Source organism: Clytia hemisphaerica, unplaced genomic scaffold, assembly GCF_902728285.1.
Source record: "Clytia hemisphaerica strain Z4C2 unplaced genomic scaffold, Clytia hemisphaerica genome assembly, whole genome shotgun sequence".
In the NCBI taxonomy this organism is placed as follows: domain Eukaryota; kingdom Metazoa; phylum Cnidaria; class Hydrozoa; order Leptothecata; family Clytiidae; genus Clytia; species Clytia hemisphaerica.
This window is the reverse complement of record NW_027104154.1, coordinates 442,514-465,357: the sequence shown is the minus strand read 5'-3', so window position 1 is coordinate 465,357 and position 22,844 is coordinate 442,514. Positions and strand designations below refer to the sequence as shown.

At 38.6% G+C, this 22,844-nt stretch overlaps 1 protein-coding gene and 1 long non-coding RNA gene across 2 annotated transcripts in view; both read left to right on the top strand.

Annotated features, from left to right (window-relative positions):
• The window catches only part of LOC136814105 (E3 ubiquitin-protein ligase RMND5A-like), a 185,532-nt gene that overhangs the window by 144,227 nt on the left and 18,461 nt on the right, over positions 1-22,844 (top strand). The window lies entirely within an intron of this gene.
• LOC136814046 (uncharacterized) lies at positions 862-1,954 on the top strand. Its single transcript, XR_010847591.1, has 3 exons — positions 862-1,016; positions 1,239-1,293; positions 1,651-1,954. It is a non-coding gene; the product is annotated as an uncharacterized lncRNA (long non-coding RNA).

Sequence of the window (22,844 nt, the reverse complement as noted above, 5' to 3'; positions counted from 1 at the left end):
TCGTTTTTTGGAGGCAAAAAGACTTACGATTTAAATGGAGGCAAGTGGATATCAATCAATATTTCGAAAAGTACCAGTCAAATCTCTTTGAAATTTATGAATAGTAAGCCTATATACCTCTCATAAAACATACTGAAATTTCTATTCAAAAGTCCTACCAGAAACTTCAGTGAAGTCAAGTTTGAAGATATTCGTTATTAGAAAAACAGTTAAAAGCAGTCAAAACGCAATTTACCTTACCTCCTGAGTTTGTCTTTGTTATGCTAAAATATAACAAACCTTTGTCACGACCCTGCCGGTGCACCCGACAGTCGGGTGCTGTCGGGTGTTTTGTCGGGTGCTGAAATTTCTAAATTTGCGAAAACACCCGACAAATAGTGCACCCGACAGTCGGGTGCTTAAATTACTAACTTAGTAAAAACACCCGACGATCAACACCCGACATCGCCTAATGGGCATTTTGCGGGTTTACGCCCTATACTATTTCCCGCTATCTTTGCCATCTTTGCCGATGTCGTGGACGTCAGTCAAGGCGCTATTGTCACTGGGGCATAAAAGGGCCGGCGAGTAAAATCGAATCAGCGATCGGAACTACCTGGGGCTTTGTAGAGGTCTTCGATTCCTAATCGGTGAAAACAATTTCGGGGGCAGAGGAAAGTGACGAAAATTCTAATAAGCTTCGGCGTAATAAGGGCCGGTGGTCGAACCTTAGCTTGCTTTTTTGATTTATGATATTCTGACAGCACTCTGTTTTTATCCGTGAAACGATTGTATCGCATCCATCAGTAAAATTAAAAAGTGCGATGCAAGTGGCTCTGGGTACGATTTGGGCGCGCAACCTCGTCCCGTGTATCCTAGGTTCTTTTACGTTATTACTGATCGATACGATAGAAAGGCCATAACTGACATTAACCTTTACCCCCGGGCGCCGACCTCCCATGTCAACTAAATCTCAATATCAATCATTCTATTTTCAGAGTCGCAAATAAGAGAAAATGAATCAATTAGCGGAACAGGTGATCACTTTTAATTTGATATTTACATTTTAGTCGTAAAAAATTTGCCGTGTCTTTCTTTCGATTCTGTACTTTGATCAAATATCAAATCAATGTTTCGATATTCTTAAATTCCAGCCTGCACTCGATGGTCAATCTAGTTCTCCGTGTTTAGGTTTGAGCATCGATGGTTTGAGGCATGACAATCCGTTCACTTTTTTTCTCTTCTTTTCTTCGTTTTAGTCTTACATTCTGATGGCGAAACGCGCTGACGTGCTCTGGCTTATCCAGGTAAAACGTATATTATTACCTTTAATATCATGATATAAATAGCTCGATCTCATCTGATATTTAGTTTCATAATGACGTAATTTCCATGGTGTTCTAAATAGCCTGTAAATGCGTAATTCAGCATTATAAGCTATAGTTTTAATTCAATAACGACGTAAGTGGAGAGATATTTAAAATCGTGAAGAGGTACCGTGCGTGAGTATCACAGCTCGAATAAATTGCAATGCAGTGCCTTCCAATTGGAAAACCTTTCCTCGTCCTTAGAGGTTAATATTTTCTCTTTGAAAACTTGGCCTCTGATACTCAGGGTAGTGAAGAGAGTGGTAGTCTATAAATAAATCTTTTTTCTTTCTATCTCCCTCAGGAAGAAAACAAAAGAAACGATTGTTGGATCTATCGATGGATCAAATTCAAATGGCCTCATAATTTATATCTTACATATTTTTAATTATATATATATAATGTATTTCGAAGATTGTCTGTAAGACCATGTTCAGACGTTACGGTTTCATATCGTTCCGGTACGATTTCCGTTACGGATCGATAGTGTTCATATTTGGTTTCGGAACGTTTCGGAGCAAGAAAATGGAGCAGTTCCGTTCCAATGAAACCCTTTTGACCTGTTTTGCTTAGTAATTGTAACGTCTTCTTTTTTGATGTTTCAAATTTTGGCGTTCACACTTGTTTCGAAACCGTTTCACTTCGGAACGATACGGAACCGTAACGTCTGAACATGGTCTAAATTATTGTTAAAGAATAAAAAGGTTGTTCCAATTTCTTCTTTTGATCAGCATCACACATTGACCATAACGATGAGAAAAAAAAATTGTCCCAGCCATCCAAACAGTTTGCATGTACGTAATGGTTACTTGTACAAGAACGGTGGTGGTACGCTAAATAGATAGAACAAAATATTCGGCAAAGTAGTGTGTCGTCACAATACGAAAACCCAGGTAATATATAGCGTCCAGTTGACGAAGTTACTCAATCAGCTCAGAGAAATTGAACGTTACTTAAAAATTTAAAGACACGCAGTTTTCAGGTAGGTAAAAGTAGGAAAACCTACCTAGATATGATTTTAATACCCGGAATGTTTTTTTTTTCTCACTTTGAAAGCCTACCTAAGTACTTGTGAAGGTTGTGTTGATGGTGACACATTAATTGATGAAATGTTGTCTGTTGTCTTCGTCGTTTCGTCGTTTTACCGTCGTTCCATCACCCCATGAATAAAAAGAAAAGGAAAAGGTTAATCTGTGAACTCCTTCCAAGAGAAGAAACATCAAAACTTGATCAAAACCCAAGAATTGGAAATCACATTGTTTGACCAAAGAGATTGGTTTGACAGCACAGAGTAATTTCGTCGAAATCGCCGCGCGCCAACTACAGGCGGGTGGTAGTAAAAAGAACCCGTTTTCCGCCTCAGGAAATCGCCACCCGCCCGTTGCATGTCGGGTGCTGTCAAGAGCGCCTAAGGTATAGCACCCGACAAAGTGCACCCGACTGTCGGGTGTTAAAATTTCTAACTTCGAGCACCCGACAACAGCACCCGACTGTCGGGTGCACCGGCAGGGTCGTCCTTTGTCATGCTGTCTAATTACAAAAACCTCCAATCACCACTTCTCCGCCATCTTGTTTCACTTTAAATGCCGTGTTTTAAAATTCCTTAGCTACATTATAAGTACGGAAAAGGTTTTCTCCAGGTTTTTTCAATCCGGGATTAAACTACGAGGGCGGTTCCGCCCGCTTATTTTTCTTTCGGTGTTGAGCCCTGGGGATACTTAACAATGAAAGAGATTTTAAGATTAATGTTGAAAAGCATATTTTTTCGATAAATTTAGGCGATACTCAACAAAAAATAAGGTGGTTTTAAACAAATCTTTGACAAATTGGCGTTTCTTTCTGTTCTAATATATGCAAATCACGTCGAAAAAAGAATATATTTCCGCCTTTACTTTCACTTTCGCTTTCGTGTTACGCGATTCCAATTGGATGAATACCGCTCGCTAACAAATTCTGATTGGCTGTAAGTCTTTAGCTTCGGGATTCTGATTGGATCATTTCCCGCGTCACGGTTGAATTTTGATTGGTTGAAAGTTTCTGAGCGTGAATTCTGATTGGATGAATACCTGAAAAGTAAACAATAGTATGTAAGTATTTTGCTTATCAAAGCCTAAAGAATTCCAGGGGGTTTTATTTACTTTGCATAACGATAATTAAGCCTACAAAACACCGAGAAAAAAACCCAACATAGAACAGGTGTATTTTGTAATGTAGAATATGATAGCGTGAATCTTTTTGAAATTCTATGTCAGGATTCTTTCTCAATGCCCCGTAACTATGCCTGAGGTACTCGTTGCTAAGACCTTATGTTAAAAACTAAAGCGATTACGGCAAAAAATAGCGATTTTCGTAATACCTCAAATATTGATACTTGACTGTACTGACTTTGTGATAGATTGTAGCCTAATCTTACCCTGGGTTTACTAAAAAAACCGCGATTGAAAAGATGAACCAGCTCAATAGCGATAGCCATTTGTTTCAATGTGGGTCGAGAATTTTCCGGTGCCGTGGTCAGCGCTAAATCGCGTTTTCACCTTGACGTCGAAAAACATGAATATCTTTGGAAAGAAAATAGATACCTGGATCCAGTTTTTTTTACTTGTTTCCCTGATAATTCCTGATTGATTTAAAAAAAGGAATGAACAGATTTGGATGATTTAAAGGTAAGTACTAATCCATTGAAGTTCATTTTTGTAAATTCTTCCTCGTTCCGCGCAAAAAATCCCGACGAGTGCGCACCCTATCGAGGGTCGTCAAAGAGGCCACCTTGTTGAATAGACCTTTTTTCAAAGAGGCCACCCTGTTGAATCATTATGTAGTCCAGCAGAAAAACAATGATAAAACCATGCATAATTATTACAATATGCATGATACAGTAATTATGCATGGCTCTATCATTGTTTTAATGGCTGGACTACATAATTATTCAACAGGACGTCCTCTTTGAAAAAAGGTCTATAATTATGTAGTCCAGCAAAAAAACAATGATAAAACCATGCATAATTATTACAATATGCATGATACAGTAAATCATGCATGACATTATCATTGTTTTTATAGACTGGATCCAGTCTCATGGACTACATAATTATTCAACAAGACGTCCTCTTTGAAAAAAGGTCTATTTTTGAGAGTCGGTCGGGCGACGCGAAGCGAAGATATTTGCGATTGCCGCCTCTAAAGACTGAAAGATCTTTTTTGTCTTTAACTTTACTGGCTAGATTGTATGGCAGGAGGAAGCAATAACATCTATTATATATATAATGGTCACGAACATATTCCTCAGGTATTGATGTAAAGGAAAAAGACAAATAAAAGTACTTGATCTCATCGGATTTCCAAATTGGATGATTGAGAGACTCAAAAAACCCATCAAAAGATCTGTTGCTGCAAACATAAGTTCCTTCACATTTTTTGAAATTAGTTGTAAAAAACGCCTGCTGTCTTTTTCTTGGTTGAACGCTGTCGGCTACAACTGTATCGCAACTTAGGTTATTACAGATTAAATTTGGTTTTAATGTTATGTTTTCATATATGTGTTATTACAACTAAAGCCGACTGATATCGTGTGAGAATATTTTAATCGGGTTTAAAATCGGGTAACATGGGCTAATCCGTTTGTGTAGCACTAAAAACGACTTAAACCTTGTGAACCCTTCCAAGCCTGCAAGCCAATCATACAGTCAGACACTGATTTTCTGGGGATTTATGTCATAAATTACGAGGAAAAGGGCCTCAGGTAAGTCTTCGAAATCTTTGTATCTTTTGGAGGAAAGTAATATTTAGTATACCAATTCCTGGCGCGGACAGTCAGACAGTGTCAGGAAGGACCCTCCTGCCTGCCGCGCCGACGCACCGGACTTAACGAACACCGGACACGCGAAAGTCCGGTGTAAAATGAGAACTTTTTTTACCACCGGACAATTTCTACACCGGACTTAAGGAAGTCGGATGTCTGGTGTCGGAGAAAGATATTTTTTCCCACCGGACAATCAAAACACCGGATATGACCAGTCCGGTGCGTCCGGTGTTTCTTATTTTTTGTTTCATAAATGTCCGGCGTCCAAAACTCCCTGTATGCAACACCGGACTAACACCGGACTTATTGCGTCCGGTGTAGCGAAAGGAGACTTTTTGCCACCGGACAAATACACCAGACAGTCCGGTGCGTCGGCAGGGTCCTTGTCAGGATTAACTGCCTTAAATGAGGCAGGGGGGTTTGTACTTTTACAGTCAGTGTAGCTGGAACCTCGATATTCCAGGATTAGAAAAAGCTATACCTGTTATCTTTTTTCTTTAAAGAATCAACAAGCCATCAACATTGATAAATTACACACATTTCCTCAGAAACTTTTAAAATTATCTGCCATTATGACATTCTTGAATCTTGTTCCGAAATGAACCAATCGGGTTAGGTATCGGAATTCCTATGGGAGTTCTTTTCCGAGATTTGTAAATTAGCTAAGTCGGCAAAAAAACTTTTCCTGGGGGTTTGAGGAATAAACAGAACTGTTATCTTTTGTTTTTTTATTCAACCATATATTCAAATTTGCGCTCAAAAATACTTAAATAAATAAGTTAATAATATTCACTATTTGTATCTCTCAGAAAATAAACACTTACAGAACGACATAGTTTCTCATTTGGAATACCCCCGTGTTTTGGACCATTCTATCGTGGGCGAAAAATAGGGTGGAAACTAAGTAGCACCCTCAATACAAGATTGCCGCCTCATCTTTATTCGCCCGCGCGAAAACGCGAGCTAATCATTTTTTTCTCGCACGCTCAATGGGAAAAGGAAAGTGATCGATATTCTTTGAAGGAAAAACGTCAGAAACAAACCCAAAGACCAAAAGATGTATTTTGTTGTTGAGAATCGATCATGTGAAGATGAAAAAATTTCTGCTATGCGTTTTTTTCGGAACGCTGAAAAACTCTAATTTCGATCTTCCTTAAGGTAAAGAGGTTGTGAGATTTGGGTTAGCGAGGCAAAAATCGCTAAAAAACTGGTAAAATCGTAATTCTCAAAAATCGAAGGTCCAGCCTCACTGACAGTGTGACGGGATTGGCCCTTTTTTAGTACGGTAGAGTACCCTGCCCAGTTGCAGTTGGCGACCAAAATTTTTTGATTAAAATTTTTCACTTACTTTTTACTTTTTTGAAAATCCTTTTCGACCAACGTTTAGACAACTTTTAACATGCTCTTCGTGTTTGTTTTGATTTTTTATTTGAAGCGATCTTCTTAGAGAATAAAAAACTTTCGAAGCGAGTGGTACTAGTGCCCAGTTACCGAACGACGTACCAGTCTGCGACCGATCGCAAGAAAGAGAAAATCAGTGCTCTACTTGCAGGTACTGTAAGGTCATATTAATTGATCAGGATAATAAAAAAACTCATAAGCTTTCCCGTATTAAATTTATTTACACTCGTTCTTTTGTTTTAAAATAGCTCACTTACATTTCCCTTTGGCATGTTTTTTCAGAATTTTTCTTCAAGTCGCCATTTTTTTCTAAAGTTTGTTTTTGTTTTGTTTTGAAAGTGTGGCAGTCTGGAGAGTCTTCATTTGATAAAAACGCGGGAATTTTTTATGTCTACCCGGAGATTCAATATACCGGTTTCCTTTGTTATTTCAATCCGGAGCTAGAATATGCGCATTGGAGCTGACCGCGGGCGGGCATGCCCCTTGAATGTTTTGATCGCAATGTAAAGTCTTCTCTTTTTCTCTTCGCGTCTGGAATGTTTTGATGGCAATGTAGAGTATTCTTTTTCATTTTTTGAGTTTGGTCGGTCTCAGGCTGGACGTCAAATTCGAAGCTGATTGCATCAACTTTTTTATCAATATTTAACACGAAGGAAATTGTATCGAGCTGATTTTTACAGAAATGCTTTCTAACATACTCATCGTTTTGGACAAGTATTTTTTGGAGTGGGAGTTGAAGCGTTTTTTCTTACGAACCTTTTTTTTCCACAGGTAGCCATTTTTTATTTTCTTCAAAAAAACCGGGTTTTTTGTGTGCTTCCGTGCAAAGTTAAATCTTTCGGATTCTACTCGCTCTTTTCTAGAACTTTTTTTACACAGTACGGGAAATAGGTCAAGGCAGATAACTACCAAAAGAAATTCTCCAGAGGTTTATTTTTGTATGACTTTTCTGGGTTCAAAGACGTTTGGTCGCCAACTGGGCAGAGGACTCTATTACGGGATTTGACGAAAAAAATACGGGAAAACAGTATTTTAAAATGGGACGGTGACGGTATTTGGCCTTATTTTTTGTCATTTTGCCGGTATTTGAACCTGTACAAACCGGTGGCGGTGTGACGCACAAGTGTTACGCGTAAGCCAAATCGCGTATTACGAACAACCTCTAAATTGCCGAGTACAGGAGAAAAAAAATCAAAATTCAAAATGGCGGCCAAGCCCACGATGATAACTATCAAAAATCTTCGTTTTTCAATCAGCTATGCAGCTCAATAAACCAATGAAATAATTTGAAATAAAAAGTAAACAGGCCTTGAACCTTTCATGAATCCAAATAAATAAAAGTATTCATCTAAAGTGAAGATTACATTTCAAAATAAAACGATTTCCAAACCAACCTAAAGTCAGTGTCAGCCAACTAAAAATTTCTCTGCGGGGTCACTGGCAAGGAGTTACGACTTCAGACTTTAGATTCCAATTCTTGTATAGGCTACAACTACATTGCCAAATGATCTGTATTACAAAGACTTTCAAATGGGTCCATAAGTTAAGAAAATGAGATTATCATGTAGCACGGGGGTTTTGTTTTTAAAAACAAACTTCAAAATAAAATTGTTAATGAACTTGTTACTTAAAATATCACTTACTTACATAATTTATTTATGATATAACACCCCTTTCTTAAATAAATGGCCTCTTAAAGTCTTTTATGTTTGCCGCAAGAAGGGAGAAAAATCTAATTTTGACCCCCGGTTTTTTTCTCTCTTTTTCTAACCATTTACCGCTTGTTAGTGTAGACACAACTTTAATCCGGGGAAATGAAGCGTTTTCATTGGTCTAAAATCACGGATGGTCACGTGACCAGAATTTTTATCCAGGGAAATGCCGTGGCCGCAATGTTTTGCTTTAGTGAGATTGACCATTTTGTTGTGATGATTTGAGCGTACAAACCAAAATATGGCTTCGTTGGAATACCGGTTGAAACACTTGTGGACGGTGTTGTTATTTTTTTCAATTTTCGGCTGGGATTCCGGGATTCAGCAAAAATTTTGACGGGAAAACGTCAAACCCCCCCTAAATGCCTAAAAGGACCCTCGACGCACCGGATCCGGACTGTCTGGTGTATTTGTCCGGTGGCAAAAAGTATCCTTTCGCTACACCGGACGCAATAAGTCCGGTGTCAGTCCGGTGTTGTATACAGGGAATTTTGGACGCCGGACATTTATGAAACAAAAAATTAAGAAACACCGGACGCACCGGACTGGTCATGTCCGGTGTTTTGATTGTCCGGTGGAAAAAAATATCCTTCTCCGACACCGGACATCCGACTTCCTTAGGTCCAGTGTAGAGATTGTCTGGTGGTAAAAAAATTCTCATTTTACACCAGACTTTTGCGTGTCCGGTGTTCGTTAAGTCCGGTGCGTCGGCAGGGTCTTTGCCTAAGCTAAATTAACTTGCATCAGTGGAGGCTAACATGCATAGCCCTCAAATGGGCCATGCATCCCAGCAAATTTTTGTTACTCCGACGGACAACGTGCATTTTTTAATTTTTTATAGCCTTGGAAATAATTTTTTCTTTTCCAGTGGTGGTCGGAAATTCCAATGAAAATCCATGTACTTTTGCAAAATACATCGGAAATTCCACTCTTTTTTGCCTTTTTTAATTCAATTGCCTTGGAAATTCATATATATTTTCTTCTCTCACCTTGGAAATTTCGAATTTTGGTGAAAACTTTTGACCTCGGAAATCCTGTGTCGTCCGCCCCTGTTACAGACAAATTCTGGAATGGCCCAATGAATGACCCGTCTTGTCATTAAACCAAATCCTTGCATTCGCACGGGGTGTGCATTTACAACGGGTTTTCCCGACCCAATGCAAATGAGCTAGAACACGTCAGGCAAATACGTCAATTTCAACTTTAAAGTGAAAACAGGGGAAATTGAAGATGAACGGGGCTTTCATTTTTTCTTTATGAGATTCTTCATTCGTTAATAAAGAATTGTGTCCATTGAAAAAAGATTCCACCCATTCAATCTTTTTTAATCAAGCACGATTTGTCAATTATCACAATCATTACGGACTGCTTTCACTAAACTCAAGAAGTGACTGAAAGCCTGAGACAGCGTAAGTTACATTGTTGTATGTATGAAACAATTATCTCATCTAGATCTATGTTGAAACCTAGATCGATTTTTGTGTTTCCCATCAATTAGTGTGTGTTACTTGTTACCGTAACTTCGGCAGTTTATCCACAGACTTTTGAGCGGCAATCAATTTGTCTAGTTTCAAGCTTAACAAAATCTACCGTACCATGTGTTAATCTCTACCTTATAGATGAATAATACAAAGTGATAAACAATAATATATGATAGCCAGTGGGGCTTTATGTGTAATCTGTAAATGGTAAACGTTCATATTGATTCTTGTGTTGGTTCAAGTTGGATTGTGTTCATCAAGTCTTCTGTTGGGAAGACTTATTATATTGGTTTATATTGCATCCGGTCAAGCAAGGATCAGCAATCACTAGGTTGGTAAATACCTATTTAACATTTGGTAGCAGAGGGAACAACGATCCACTATGGCAAACAAGAATGATATCAAAGCCCCGCCGGCATTGAAGGAGGATGTTCTTTACGAAAACTGGAAGAAGGAAATAACCATTTGGCAGCTCTTCACTTCGTTGGAGAAGAAGAAGCAGGGCTTGGCAATTTTATTATCTCTTGAAGGCAAAGCAAGGGAAGCTGCGCTGGAGTTAGAGGTGGACGAGTTAAATAAAGATGATGGTGTGAGCAAGGTGCTTGCACAACTAGATAAACTGTATCTCAAAGATAAGCTGCAACTCTCGTTTCAAGCATATGACAGTTTTCGGAAGTTTAAACGACCCAATGATATGCCGCCAATTGCAGATTTTGTTGTCGAGTTTGAACGCCTGTACAACAAAGCCAAAGCTTACGAAATGATTCTTCCTGATGGTATCTTAGCGTACGAGTTCCTCAATAATGCAAACATCTCAGATTCACACGAAAAGTTAATTAGAGCAACAATGACTGAGCTATCTTACAATTCAATGAAAGACCAACTACGCAAGGTTTTTGGAGATTTGAGCCTCTCGGTATCTTCAAACAAGAGCAAGGATGTAGGTGCTGTAAACAATCAGGTGAAGTTTGAGTCGCGAGATGAGATGACATTTGAGACAACAAGCAGAGACGAGGAAGCAGAAGAAGTTTACTATGGAAATTACCGTGATAGATCAAATCGTGGTGGAAGATCTCGACCTAATCGTGGACGATTCAATTTTAGAGGTAGAGGAGGTCGTGGACAGCATGGTGGTGCGGAAAGAAGACATCAAGATGGAAAACCAAGACGAAACCCATCTGGACCAGACGGTGCTCCTTCAACTTGTATGGTTTGTGGATCAGTGTTTCATTGGGCCAGGGATTGTCCTGATTCATATGACAATCTAATGAAGCACAAGAACAAGAGCAAAGAAGATGACGAGATAGCCTTATTTAGTGACACTTTAAAACAGTTTGTGGGAGAAACCCTTGGCACAGCAGTGTTGGACTCTGGATGTACAAAGAATGTATGTGGAAAAACGTGGCTTGGATGCTATCTAGAGACACTGGACAAAAATCAACTATCAACTGTGAAGGAATTCAAAAGCAGCACAAGCTTCAAGTTTGGCAATGGAGATAGTGTGGAATCCTTGAAGAAAGTAAAGGTACCAGCATACATTGGAGGAAAGAATGTATTTATCGAAACTGATGTCATCGATGGAGACTTACCTTTACTTTTGAGCAAAGATGCCATGAAAAAGGCTGAAATGAATATTGATTTCATCCACGACAACGTCACAATTTTTGGACAAACTCAAAAGCTTATGTTCACTTCCTCTGGTCACTATTGCATCCCACTCGGATATTGCACAAATGATCTCAACAGCAACAGAAAATCTGAATGCGATAGTTTGGCTTTATTTGGTTCTACAAACTCAGTAGAAGAGAAGAAAGGAATGATGCAAAAACTACACAGACAGTTTAGTCATGCGCCCTATCACCGAATCAAAAGTCTTTTGAAAGATGCTGGCGTTGATGATCAAGAAAATATTGACGTTCTGAAAAAGGTGTGCGAGTCTTGCAAGATATGTCAAGTGTACAAAAAGACACCCCAAAGACCTGTTGTTGGTTTGTCGATGGCACATCACTTAAACGAAACTGTTGCTATGGACTTGAAGGAGTGGAAAGAAGGATCCTCTAAAACATGGTTTTTGCATCTAGTTGATCATGCAACTCGGTACAGTGCATCATCGGTCATCAAGAGCAAGAAGAAAGAAGTTATCGTTGGACAGTTATTTGACATCTGGATAAAGATTTTTGGTTACCCAAATAAGTTTCTTGTTGACAATGGGGGTGAGTTCGACAATCAAGAGTTCCAAGATTTTTGTGAAAATCTCAATATCAAAATCAAGACTACAGCTGCTGAAAGCCCATGGAGCAATGGATTGGTTGAGCGACATAATGGAATCATTGGAGAGAATGTTACCAAGATTGTGAGGGATGTAGATTGTGAATTACGAATCGCATTATCGTGGGCAGTTAGCGCAAAGAATGCATTACACAATATCCATGGTTTCAGTCCTAATCAGCTTGTTTTTGGTAGAAATCCGAATTTCCCATCAGTACTTACCGACAAACTACCTGCGCTTGAAGGAAAGACAACAAGTGAAGTCGTACGTGACAACTTAAACGCCATGCACTCAGCAAGAAAGGCCTTTGTAGCTTCTGAAGCATCAGAGAAGATTCGAAGAGCTCTGCGACACAATGTTGGAAGTTCTGTGGATGTGAAATATGTCACTCAGGACTCTGTGTATTACAAAAGGAAAAATGATCCAAAATGGAAAGGTCCGGGTACAGTAATTGGGCAAGATGGTCAACAGGTGTTGGTTAAACATGGAAGTGTGTATGTGCGTGTACACCCTTGCCGACTCATGCTCGAGAAGTCAGAAGTTCAATACAACCCACCAAGAAATCAGGAGGATGTACCAAATCCAGATGCACCATCAACTCCTAGACAGCTCCCTCAAGGTGTGGACAGCGATTCCGATGATGATGACACACAAGAAATAACACCGACAAACAATGTTGAGCAACAAACTGAAGAGAATGGTATCGCTAGATCAGTAGCTGGACAAATGCAAGATAGTGTGGTACAGAAAAATGTCACACTACCGAAACCAAAACAAAAAGTTAAATATCTTCCAAGGGATGATACCAATTGGAAAACTGTAGAAGTCATTTCTCGGGCTGGTAAAGCAAATGGAAAATACAAACATTGGCTCAATATTAAAAATGAAGACAATACAGTCGAGTGCATTGATTGGAAGAACAGTGTTCAAGAATGGCATCCAAATGAATCAAGTGATGAGGAGGCTAATGGCATAAATGGTGCAATAATTGAGGATTCCCAAGAAGCTGAAACCGTCTTTTACTCTGTCAACGGAATGGATGTTGACCCAGTTTTGCTGAACGAATCTAAAGAAAAAGAGCTGGCAAATTGGAGAAGAAACAACGTTTACCAAGAAGTTCCCGATGCTGGACAAAAGTGTGTGTCAACAAGATGGGTGTTCACTGAAAAGTTTATTGATGGAAAGAAATCAATCAAATCTAGATTAGTGGCAAGAGGGTTTGAAGAAGACAGCTCGTTTCAAGTCAATTCACCAACCTGTAGTAAAGAAGCTTTGAGACTTGCTTCAACCTTGATGATGGATGGAAATGTAACAGCATCGATGTTCGTGCAGCCTTTCTCCAAGGCAAACAAATCGATAGGGATGTGTTCATTAAGCCCCCACCAGAAGTTGAAAACAAAAACATCTGGAAACTGAATGTTTGTGTGTATGGACTATCAGATGAACCAAGAGCATGGTACCTTCGTGTCAAAGAGGTTTTGGCCTCACTTGGGGCTCGATGTTGCAAACACGATGCAGGATTATTCTACTCTCACAAAAATGGAAGTCTACAAGGGATAATTGTCATTCATGTAGACGATTTCTTCTGGGGTGGCACCATGGATTTTGTGCAGAAAGTTATCCAACAATTCAAACAAACGTTCGAGATTGGAACAGAAGAAACTGGTTCGTTCAAGTATCTTGGACTCAATATCACACAGACAAAGAATGGAATTCAAATTGAACAAACACGATACTGTCAATCAATAAAGCCTATTCCTGTCAGCAAAGAGAGAAAAACCCAAAGGAATCTACCACTAGGAAGTGGTGAAACAAAGCAGCTACGTATGCTGGTTGGTCAGATGAATTGGGCTGCTACGCAAACCAGACCAGATATTTTGTTTGATTGCTGTGAACTTGCATCAAAGATGAAGAATGCTACTGTAGCCGACATCCTAGATGCTAATAAAGTGTTGAAGAAATTGCAAAATGATGTCACGATCAAGCTCCCAACATTGAAAGACATCAATCACCTAAAATTTGTTGTGCATTCTGATGCATCCTATGCCAACCTTAATGATGGAGGATCACAAGGAGGCTATATCATACTGCTATCAGACGATATCTCAAAGAAACTGTCACCAATTGCTTGGCAGTCAAAGAGGATCAAAAGAGTGGTAAAGAGCACTCTTGCAGCTGAAATGCTGGCACTTGTAGAAGCAGCTGAATCGTGCTATTGGCTCCAAAGCATTCTCAATGAGGTTTTGGGAACTGAAGGTTGTAGAATTGAGTGTTATATTGACAGTCAATCACTGTATAATGCTGCTAATTCAACAACGTCGTTGTCTGATAAAAGACTACGAGTTGACGTTGCAATCATTCGTGAAATGTTGCAAAATAATGAGATTTCAAAACTTGTTTGGGTTCCCTCAAAATCTCAATTAGCTGATTGCTTAACGAAGAAGGGTGCTAATACCTCTTCGATTGTCAATGTGTTGACAACGAATCAGCTTTAATGTAAAAATTTACCTGTTAATAATGATGTATATACTATTCTCTTCTTTTATGAAAAACAACCAACAAAAATGATAATCTCTACCTTATAGATGAATAATACAAAGTGATAAACAATAATATATGATAGCCAGTGGGGCTTTATGTGTAATCTGTAAATGGTAAACGTTCATATTGATTCTTGTGTTGGTTCAAGTTGGATTGTGTTCATCAAGTCTTCTGTTGGGAAGACTTATTATATTGGTTTATATTGCATCCGGTCAAGCAAGGATCAGCAATCACTAGGTTGGTAAATACCTATTTAACACCATGGATCTTCCACAGTCATAACTTCAATTTTCATTCTTTATTTAGTGTGCCGATTGTTACCATATTATGAGCTGTTCAGGGAGAGCGTGTTGCTCGAGAGTCGTGAAGAAGAAAATAAGAACCACCTTTTTTATTAAAGTTAACAATTTATAAAATAACATACGTTACGAAATAAATACAACATTAAAAAAAGTGGCCCCAGTGGAGCTTTTTCCTTCAGTGTGGATGAAAGTTTCTACCTATTCTAGCTACTTTCGATTTCGACCCAAATGCATGTAGCGGACCCCGTGCAAATGCAAGGATTTGCCTGACTGTTAAAATATAAAGTTAAATAATTTTTTTCACGCTTGATTGGATAAGATTGATGTTTGATTACTTCGATTACACTTCGATTGCAGTTCGATTGAGCTTCGATTACATGGGATCATCCCCCCAGGAAGATGGGGGGGGGATCAGATTTTGGTGCCAGGGGGGAAGTGAAAATTTCAAGCTTGTTTGGGGGAGAAAAGCAAATAGGGGGTATATTCAGTCCACTACCTAGTGGGGGGAGTAATAGGATAAATACAGACCTTCCTGGTGTGTTTGGGCATTCAGGCTTATGAGCCTGTCTTTCTAGGGATTTTGAGAGTCTTTTTTTTGCTATAGTAGCTTGCGAATTGAGGCGAGTCTGGATCATCACTTCGTAACCCTTATACAATACGGCTAGGGGGATTTCCCAATTGGGGGGAGCACGAATTTTAAAGACAGGTGGGGGGAAGGCCAGATGGGAGATTTTAGCTCATATTAAGGGGGACCAAAAAGCTGGAGGACGCCATGGATTATACTTAGATTATACTTAGATTGGCCAAAGAAGCTGCTTTTTGCAAATCTTTTTGAAGGTAGCAACTCCAGAAGTCACACAACTTTTGTTGACGTCAAACAGTCAGGCAAATCATTGCATTTGCACATGGTGTGCATTTGCAACAGGTTTTCCCGACCCTGTGCAAATGAGCTAAAACGCATTAGGGAAATACGCCAATTTCAACTTTAAAGTAAAAACAGGGAAATGAAGATGAACGGGGAAAAATGAAGATGAACGGGGCTTTCATTTTTTCTTTACGAGATTCTTCATGATCGTTAGCAAAATATATTTGATAAATTTGAGCATTTCTAAATGCCCGCGTCTAGATAGCGCGATAAATTTGCATACGGAACCCACCGCCAATGTTACCGATTGTTATCTTTATTCCAGCTGTTCGGGGAGAGCATGTTGCTTGAGAGTCACGAAGAAGAAAATAAGAACCACCTTTTTTATTAAATTCAACAATGTATAAAATAATATACGCTACGAAACACATACGTCATTAAAAAAAGTGGCCAAAAATAAAAATGCGAGGCCATTACTTACTTACTGCACGATTTAACGTCCGTGGTTCCCAGCATCTGGGGTTGAATTTCTTCCTCTAATGATTGAACGCCAGGCTGCACGATCATTAGTCATGTCGACAGTTGCATTAGCAAATTTGAGGTCGTCTTTTATATTGTCCATCCATTTTTTTTTTTGGTCTGCCCAAATATGTACCTTCCACGACATGGGAAAGGATTTTCTTTTGCCAACAGTCTTCATCCATACGTTGGACATGGCCAAACCAGCGTAGCCTACCTTGGCGTGGCAAAATGTCAATTGAATCAACGCCAAGCCTACCCCTAAGAGCAGTCATAGAGATTCTTTCTGACAAACGTGTCGAACAGATCCACCTGACCATAGCATTATCATTGCGAATAAGCCTGTTACAATCATCCACAGTTACAGCCCAAGTTGAGCTCGCATGCAACATGACACCTCTCACAGCCAATGAGAATACACGGCCACGGCACTTGATGGGAATACTTTTATTTGTTAAAATGGGAAGTAACTCCCTGAATTTCTTCCATGCTGATTTGATACGCAAGTAATTGCATCAAAACAGCCACCATTGTTACCAATCATATCACCAAGATAACAAAAAGTCTTAACAACTTCAAGATTAGAACCATCTATAGCAAAAATACTAGGTGGAGGTACAACAACAGGATTTAAACAGGCTGGGCAAACATAATTCAAGTCTTCCTTCAGGCGACCTTTTATCCCAGAGCAACGTTTGTGTATGTAGCATTGACACCTGCTATATAGAATAGATTTGCTTCCTACACCCTTATAACAAACACCACAAGGCCATTTACTTAATTTTTGTCTTTCACTCTGGCCATTTTTACAATGCATAACCTTGGTCTTACAAGTGTTAACACGAAGGCCTTCAGCTTCAATTCCTTGCTTCCAATGAGCAAGCTTTAACAAGAGTTCATCCTTTGTTTCTGCAATAATAACAATATCATCAGCGTACAGTAATTCCCATGGACAGCCAGTTCGAAAATCTCGGGACAGAGCCTCCATGACAATTATGAACAACAGAGGACTTAGGACTGAGCCTTGATAGACACCAACATTTACGTTGAATTCTTCACTAAACTGACCATTGATCCTGACACACGATCTTGGACCATTATACATCGCTCAGGGCTGCAAATAAGCATCGGTCATCGGTCAATGTCCGACTGAAAAAGCTATTTGACCAACTGAAAATCTTTTGTGTCGGTCATGATGTCCGAATGAAAAAAAGAATAAACCATTAACTTGAGAGTTGAAAATAAATCTCTTATACCCCTGCCTCTTACTTAGCCTATTCTTTTAATACTCGCTTCCTTTGTATAGCTTTCAGGGTGTTTCTAAGTTAACTTTTATCGACTTACTTTCTTTGTTACTTTCTTTGTTTCTAAGATCACTTTTATCAACCCGCTTTCTTTGTAACTCAAACTCTTTAAGGGTGTTTTTAAATTACTTTTGTCAACTTGCTTTCTTCGTAACCTTCTTTGTTTCTAAGATCACTTTTATCAATTTACTTTCTTTGTAACTTTCAAGGGTGCTTGAAAGTTAACTTTTATCGACTCGCTTTCTTCGTAACTTTCAAGAGTGTTTCTAAGATCACTTTTATCAATTCGCTTTCTTCGTAACTTTCAAGGGTGTTTCAAAGTTAACTTTTATCGACTCACTTTCTTTGTAACTTTTAAGAGTGTTTCTAAGTTAACTTTTATCAACTTGAATTCTTCGTAACTTCCAAGGGTGTTTCTAAGATCACTTTTATCGAATCAATTTCTCTGTTATATACAGTTACAAATTGTTCCAAGGTAACTTTTATTTTTCCTACTCGCTTTCTCCGTAACTTAAAAAAATATATACACTGAATGACCGACAGGATTTTGAGTTTGACCGACAGGATTTCATTTCTGTCGGACATGATGTCCGATTGACTAAAAATATTTATTTGCAGCCCTGATTGCTTGGACAGTTTGTACAATCCATTCAGGGACACCAAGGCTACGCATAGCCCCCATAGTATTTTCCTTGGTATGCGATCAAAAGTCTTTTCCAGATCTACAAAAGCGAAGAAAATATCTTTCCTTTTGCCTAGATATTTTTCTTGTAGCTGGCGAAGAATAAAAATAGCATCAGTCGTACCACAACCAGGCATGAAGCCAAACTGCATCTCATCGATTGAGATTTGCTGCTCTGATAAGAGTTTCGAGAATACGCTCAAGAACTTTAAGTAAGACTTCAAGCAACTTAAGACCACGATAGTTGCCACACTCAAGTGAGTCACCTTTGCCTTTGTATAAACTGATGATGAAAGATTCATTCCATTCAGCGGGAACTTTACCTTCACGAATGATCATATTTATAAGCGATGTTAGTTTTGGAACAACACTTTCATAGGAGATCTTGAGCATTTCCGGAACAATGCCACTAGGGCCCGCAGATTTACCAGACTTCATCTTCTTTATAATAGCTGACAGTACCATTTCCTGTGTAATTTCTAACGGGGGACCTATATGAGGGGCTCTGCATGTGAGAGGACAGATTCGTCCCAATCAAACTCAGAATTCAAAAGTCCCTCATAATGCTGCTTCCAAACATCTAATTTCGACATATCATCATGTTTTTTTCATTTTGTTTTTACCAGAGATTACTCTGGCTGAATGACCTTTCCAGCGAGATTCTTGAATCGCACAGATAGAAATTTTGCAACGAGAAACTGTCTCCACAATTTCTCCAGATCTACCCCGCATGGTTCGAACATTCAAAGAACCAGCGCGAATATTTGTAAATAATTTAGTTTTCATAATTGGCTGCCAGGGCCATGTGTAACATGCACGGGTCAATAAAGTCCATCTAGAGTTGCCCGGCACACTAGATAAGGCTACTCGCCACTGAAATATACAACCGTTCGCGACTAACTATGTATATTCACTCATTGGCACGGAAGACACCTTGAGTTACAGAGGAAGGATTTTGAGGAAAAAGTTGAGGCATAAGTTTTATGACCGGATGCCCTTCCTGCCGTCAACCTACTCACAGTTGCAGGGACTGAGTATTTTTACAGAGATACTAACTCACAGGAAGACACACAGTGAGAAACATGATCACATGATCACCCCACAATATCGGATCAAGAGAATAACGAGACCACAAACTGCCAACCACTTATAAGTAAAACCACCCCAATTCCTAAATCAGCAACTCTCACTTCAGTCAGACCTCACAGTACAACCGAAGCCAGCAAGCAAACGGTTAGTTATTTATACAGGGCACCAAATACTCGCCCTGTCGTCAGAGCCCTCGATTTGTGTTAACCAGGTGGACATCGCGTGGAGGGAGAGGGTTGACTTGATCATTAAAATCAAATTAATAAAATATAGATACTGTAACTTCGTTGGTCTTTCTTTTTGGTTTTGCTTTCATCCTCTGCATTGTTTTCATTCTCTCAAGCACACATACCACTGTCTCAATGCCGCCCCGCTGGATCTTTTTCCTTCAGTGTAGATGGAAATTTCTATCTAATTGTAGTGTCCCAATTGAGATAGAAACTCTATATTCCAGCTCAAAGTTTACAGTGGGAATGGTTTTGCGGTGCAATTTTTCAACCATACTGAAGTGAAGGTAAAGCTATTTGGTTCTTTTCAAGTGGGTTAAAATTTCAGGTTACGTTTTCCACTGACGACGATTTTTTTGCTAAATTTTCCAGTGGGGCGGGGGGCTCCACCTGATCTCCAGAGGGCTTCCAGATTTTCCCACTCGCCAATGATAATAAATGTGTATCATTACGATATTACGACGGTGGAAAATGTGGAAAATACACGTCTCACCTGGATATGATCGCATTTGGGGTTGGTGTAATTTAAGATGCACGATCTAACGATTTACGATGCACGATTCGCGATCCGTGCATAAAATATGTTAATTCATGCGTAATTATGCTAATCATGATAAAATATTTAGGCCATTTACAAACTTTCATTCGCTGAAGCTCAATTATTTTTAAAAACATCATTTATGTAAGATTATACAAATTATATTTAAAAAAGCTTTTAGCGCGTTTTCATAGATTAAAAGAAAGTGAAAGCCACGTGCATTCGCCTTCTGTACTCTCTCTCTTTTTCATAATTTGAATCAATCTAGGGGAATTGTTTACCGGAAGAAAATTCTTTTTCATAATAGAGCACCCGTTTTTTGCTTCGTACATTACGGTCCGCAAAACATATTGTTCTACAATATATTCTTCTATTTGCTTTAAAGGGATGATACGGTGTTATATACACCCAACTCGTGTGAAACTGATGTCAGCAAAATTTTATTAAAATAGTAGGGGGAATTTTGTTCGATTTTTTGGAATCGCTCGACTGTTTTGTTAGAAGCACTTGTTATACATTTTTGGAAAGCTAAGGGGTAGGGGAATCGAAATTACTATGTTTCCAATTTTTTTTCGGACACTTTGGTGTGATTTTCGGACAAATATGACGGTCTCAGGCAAAAATCATAGGGTTAAAAATTAATGAAAATTTTAGCTCGAGAAAACGGAGACCTGTTGTATATTTTTGGAAAGCTCTCAAAAAATTAAGATTAGAGATATATTGCAAGTATAGGTGATTTCTGTACCTAACTCGAGATATTAACCCTTGAAAACCGTGTTTTTCAGCCAGAAACAGCTATTTTGTCCAGTTTTTGCGCTTTTTGAAGCTCAATATCTCGAGTTAGGTACTGAAATCACCTATACTTGCAATATATCTCTAATCCTAATTTTTTGAGAGCTTTCCAAAAATATACAACAGGTCTCTGTTTTCTCGAGCTAAAATTTTCATTAATTTTTAACCCTATGATTTTTGCCTGAGACCGTCATATTTGTCCGAAAATCACACCAAAGTGTCCGAAAAAAAATTGGAAACATAGTAATTTCGATTCCCCTACCCCTTAGCTTTCCAAAAATGTATAGCAAGTGCTTCTAACAAAACAGTCGAGCGATTTTACAAAATTCCCTCTACTAAAAGAGTCCTTTCAAATTTGTAAATAAAAGGAAGAAAAAAATCTTGCTCTACATTTTTCTTTATTCATTACAAAAGATTCTATTTATTTCAATCTGCTGAATCAACATACATTATAACTATGTAAAAGGTAAATGGCTTTAAGATAGAAATTCCTATATATTCGATTAATGATTGTTAAAACTGAGAGCAAAAATATTTCTTGTGCATTGTTTATTACTTTCACTTTCTTTCTATTGTAAGATTATGTAATTTTTTTTCATAATTTTACGGTCGTAATTATTCGTAGTTCCATTGCTCTTACTTATTTCTTTTTGGATAAATTTACTGTGGTAAACAAAAGTGAGAAAAGATTATGCCATTGTTTTAGAATTATGTTATATAATTCAAGTTTTATGATAATTATTAGGAATAATCAGCATATTTTATGCATGGATCGCGCATCGCGAATCGTAAATCGTTAGATCGTGCATCTTAAATTACACCAACCCTCGCATTTGTGTTTCCATAAAAACTGAAAACTGAAATGAAAAATAAAAATAAGAAATAGCGAGAGAAGAATTGTTGTGATTCATCTAATCTAGACCACCGGAGAACTAGAAATAAGCACGGAGTGTCAAGATTCAGATTCTGAAACACCATTATCTCACAATGCCCGTATTCTAAGTTTTGTATGTTCCGCATCTGAAAATCGAAAGTATGGCCGTGCGGACAAATTCCTTCTCCACAGCCTTACGGCTCTTACATCACAGCATAAGAAGAACAATTTTTTTTGCAAATTAAAATACAAAAACAATAAAAAAGGACTACCTGGTATATCTTATTGAATTTGATTCATCTGCATAATATTGATTCTAAACAAAAAGAATGGTGTTAATTGATTGTAAAACCATTGCAAAATCTTAAATTTTCTGATTTTCCACCCCGTGCAAATGGAGAGAGTTCCAAAAAACCTGTGTATTTACACCGGGTTTTCGCGATACTTTCGATTTCGACATGTTGCAAATGCAACGTAGCGGACCCCGTGCACATTGCAAGGATTTGCCTGACTGTCATAACCAAATGTTTCATTTTTCTGTGAACTTTGAACCCTTCTAACTTTTTTCCTATGTATGCTAAAGAGTTCTGGTTTTTACAGGACCCTCCCGGCGCTCCGGAAACGTCCAGAGCAGAAAGTGCTGTTTATTTCCTGTGTCCGGAACAAGCTTCTATTGTTAGACGGCTTCCTTTAACTTTATCGATATTATGCGGACGGCAGTGTGCGCTAAATTACTTTGGTTGCACTCTCTATTCATCGAAGGTCTTAGCAACAGGGTGGGCATACATAGCAACAGGGCGCGCATACATAGCAACAGGGCTGGGTAGAAAAATCTAAACATAGAATTCAAAAAAAATACCGATCAATGAAACTAAAAAAAACCCCCAGTCGATGTTAGTTGGATACCTTGGAATAAAAAAACTTCAAATTGTCCCTACAGGCGCGGTAATCTTTGCCCCTCAATTCTTAGATACGAATTTAAGAGAGGTCGCGTAGCTAAGCCCGTGCTCCCCGGGCGATAATTTTATATGTTTACTTATCTTGATATTTTAGTGGTATTTATCCAATGAAAAGATGGACAAAATAGCCGGCGCACAGTCATT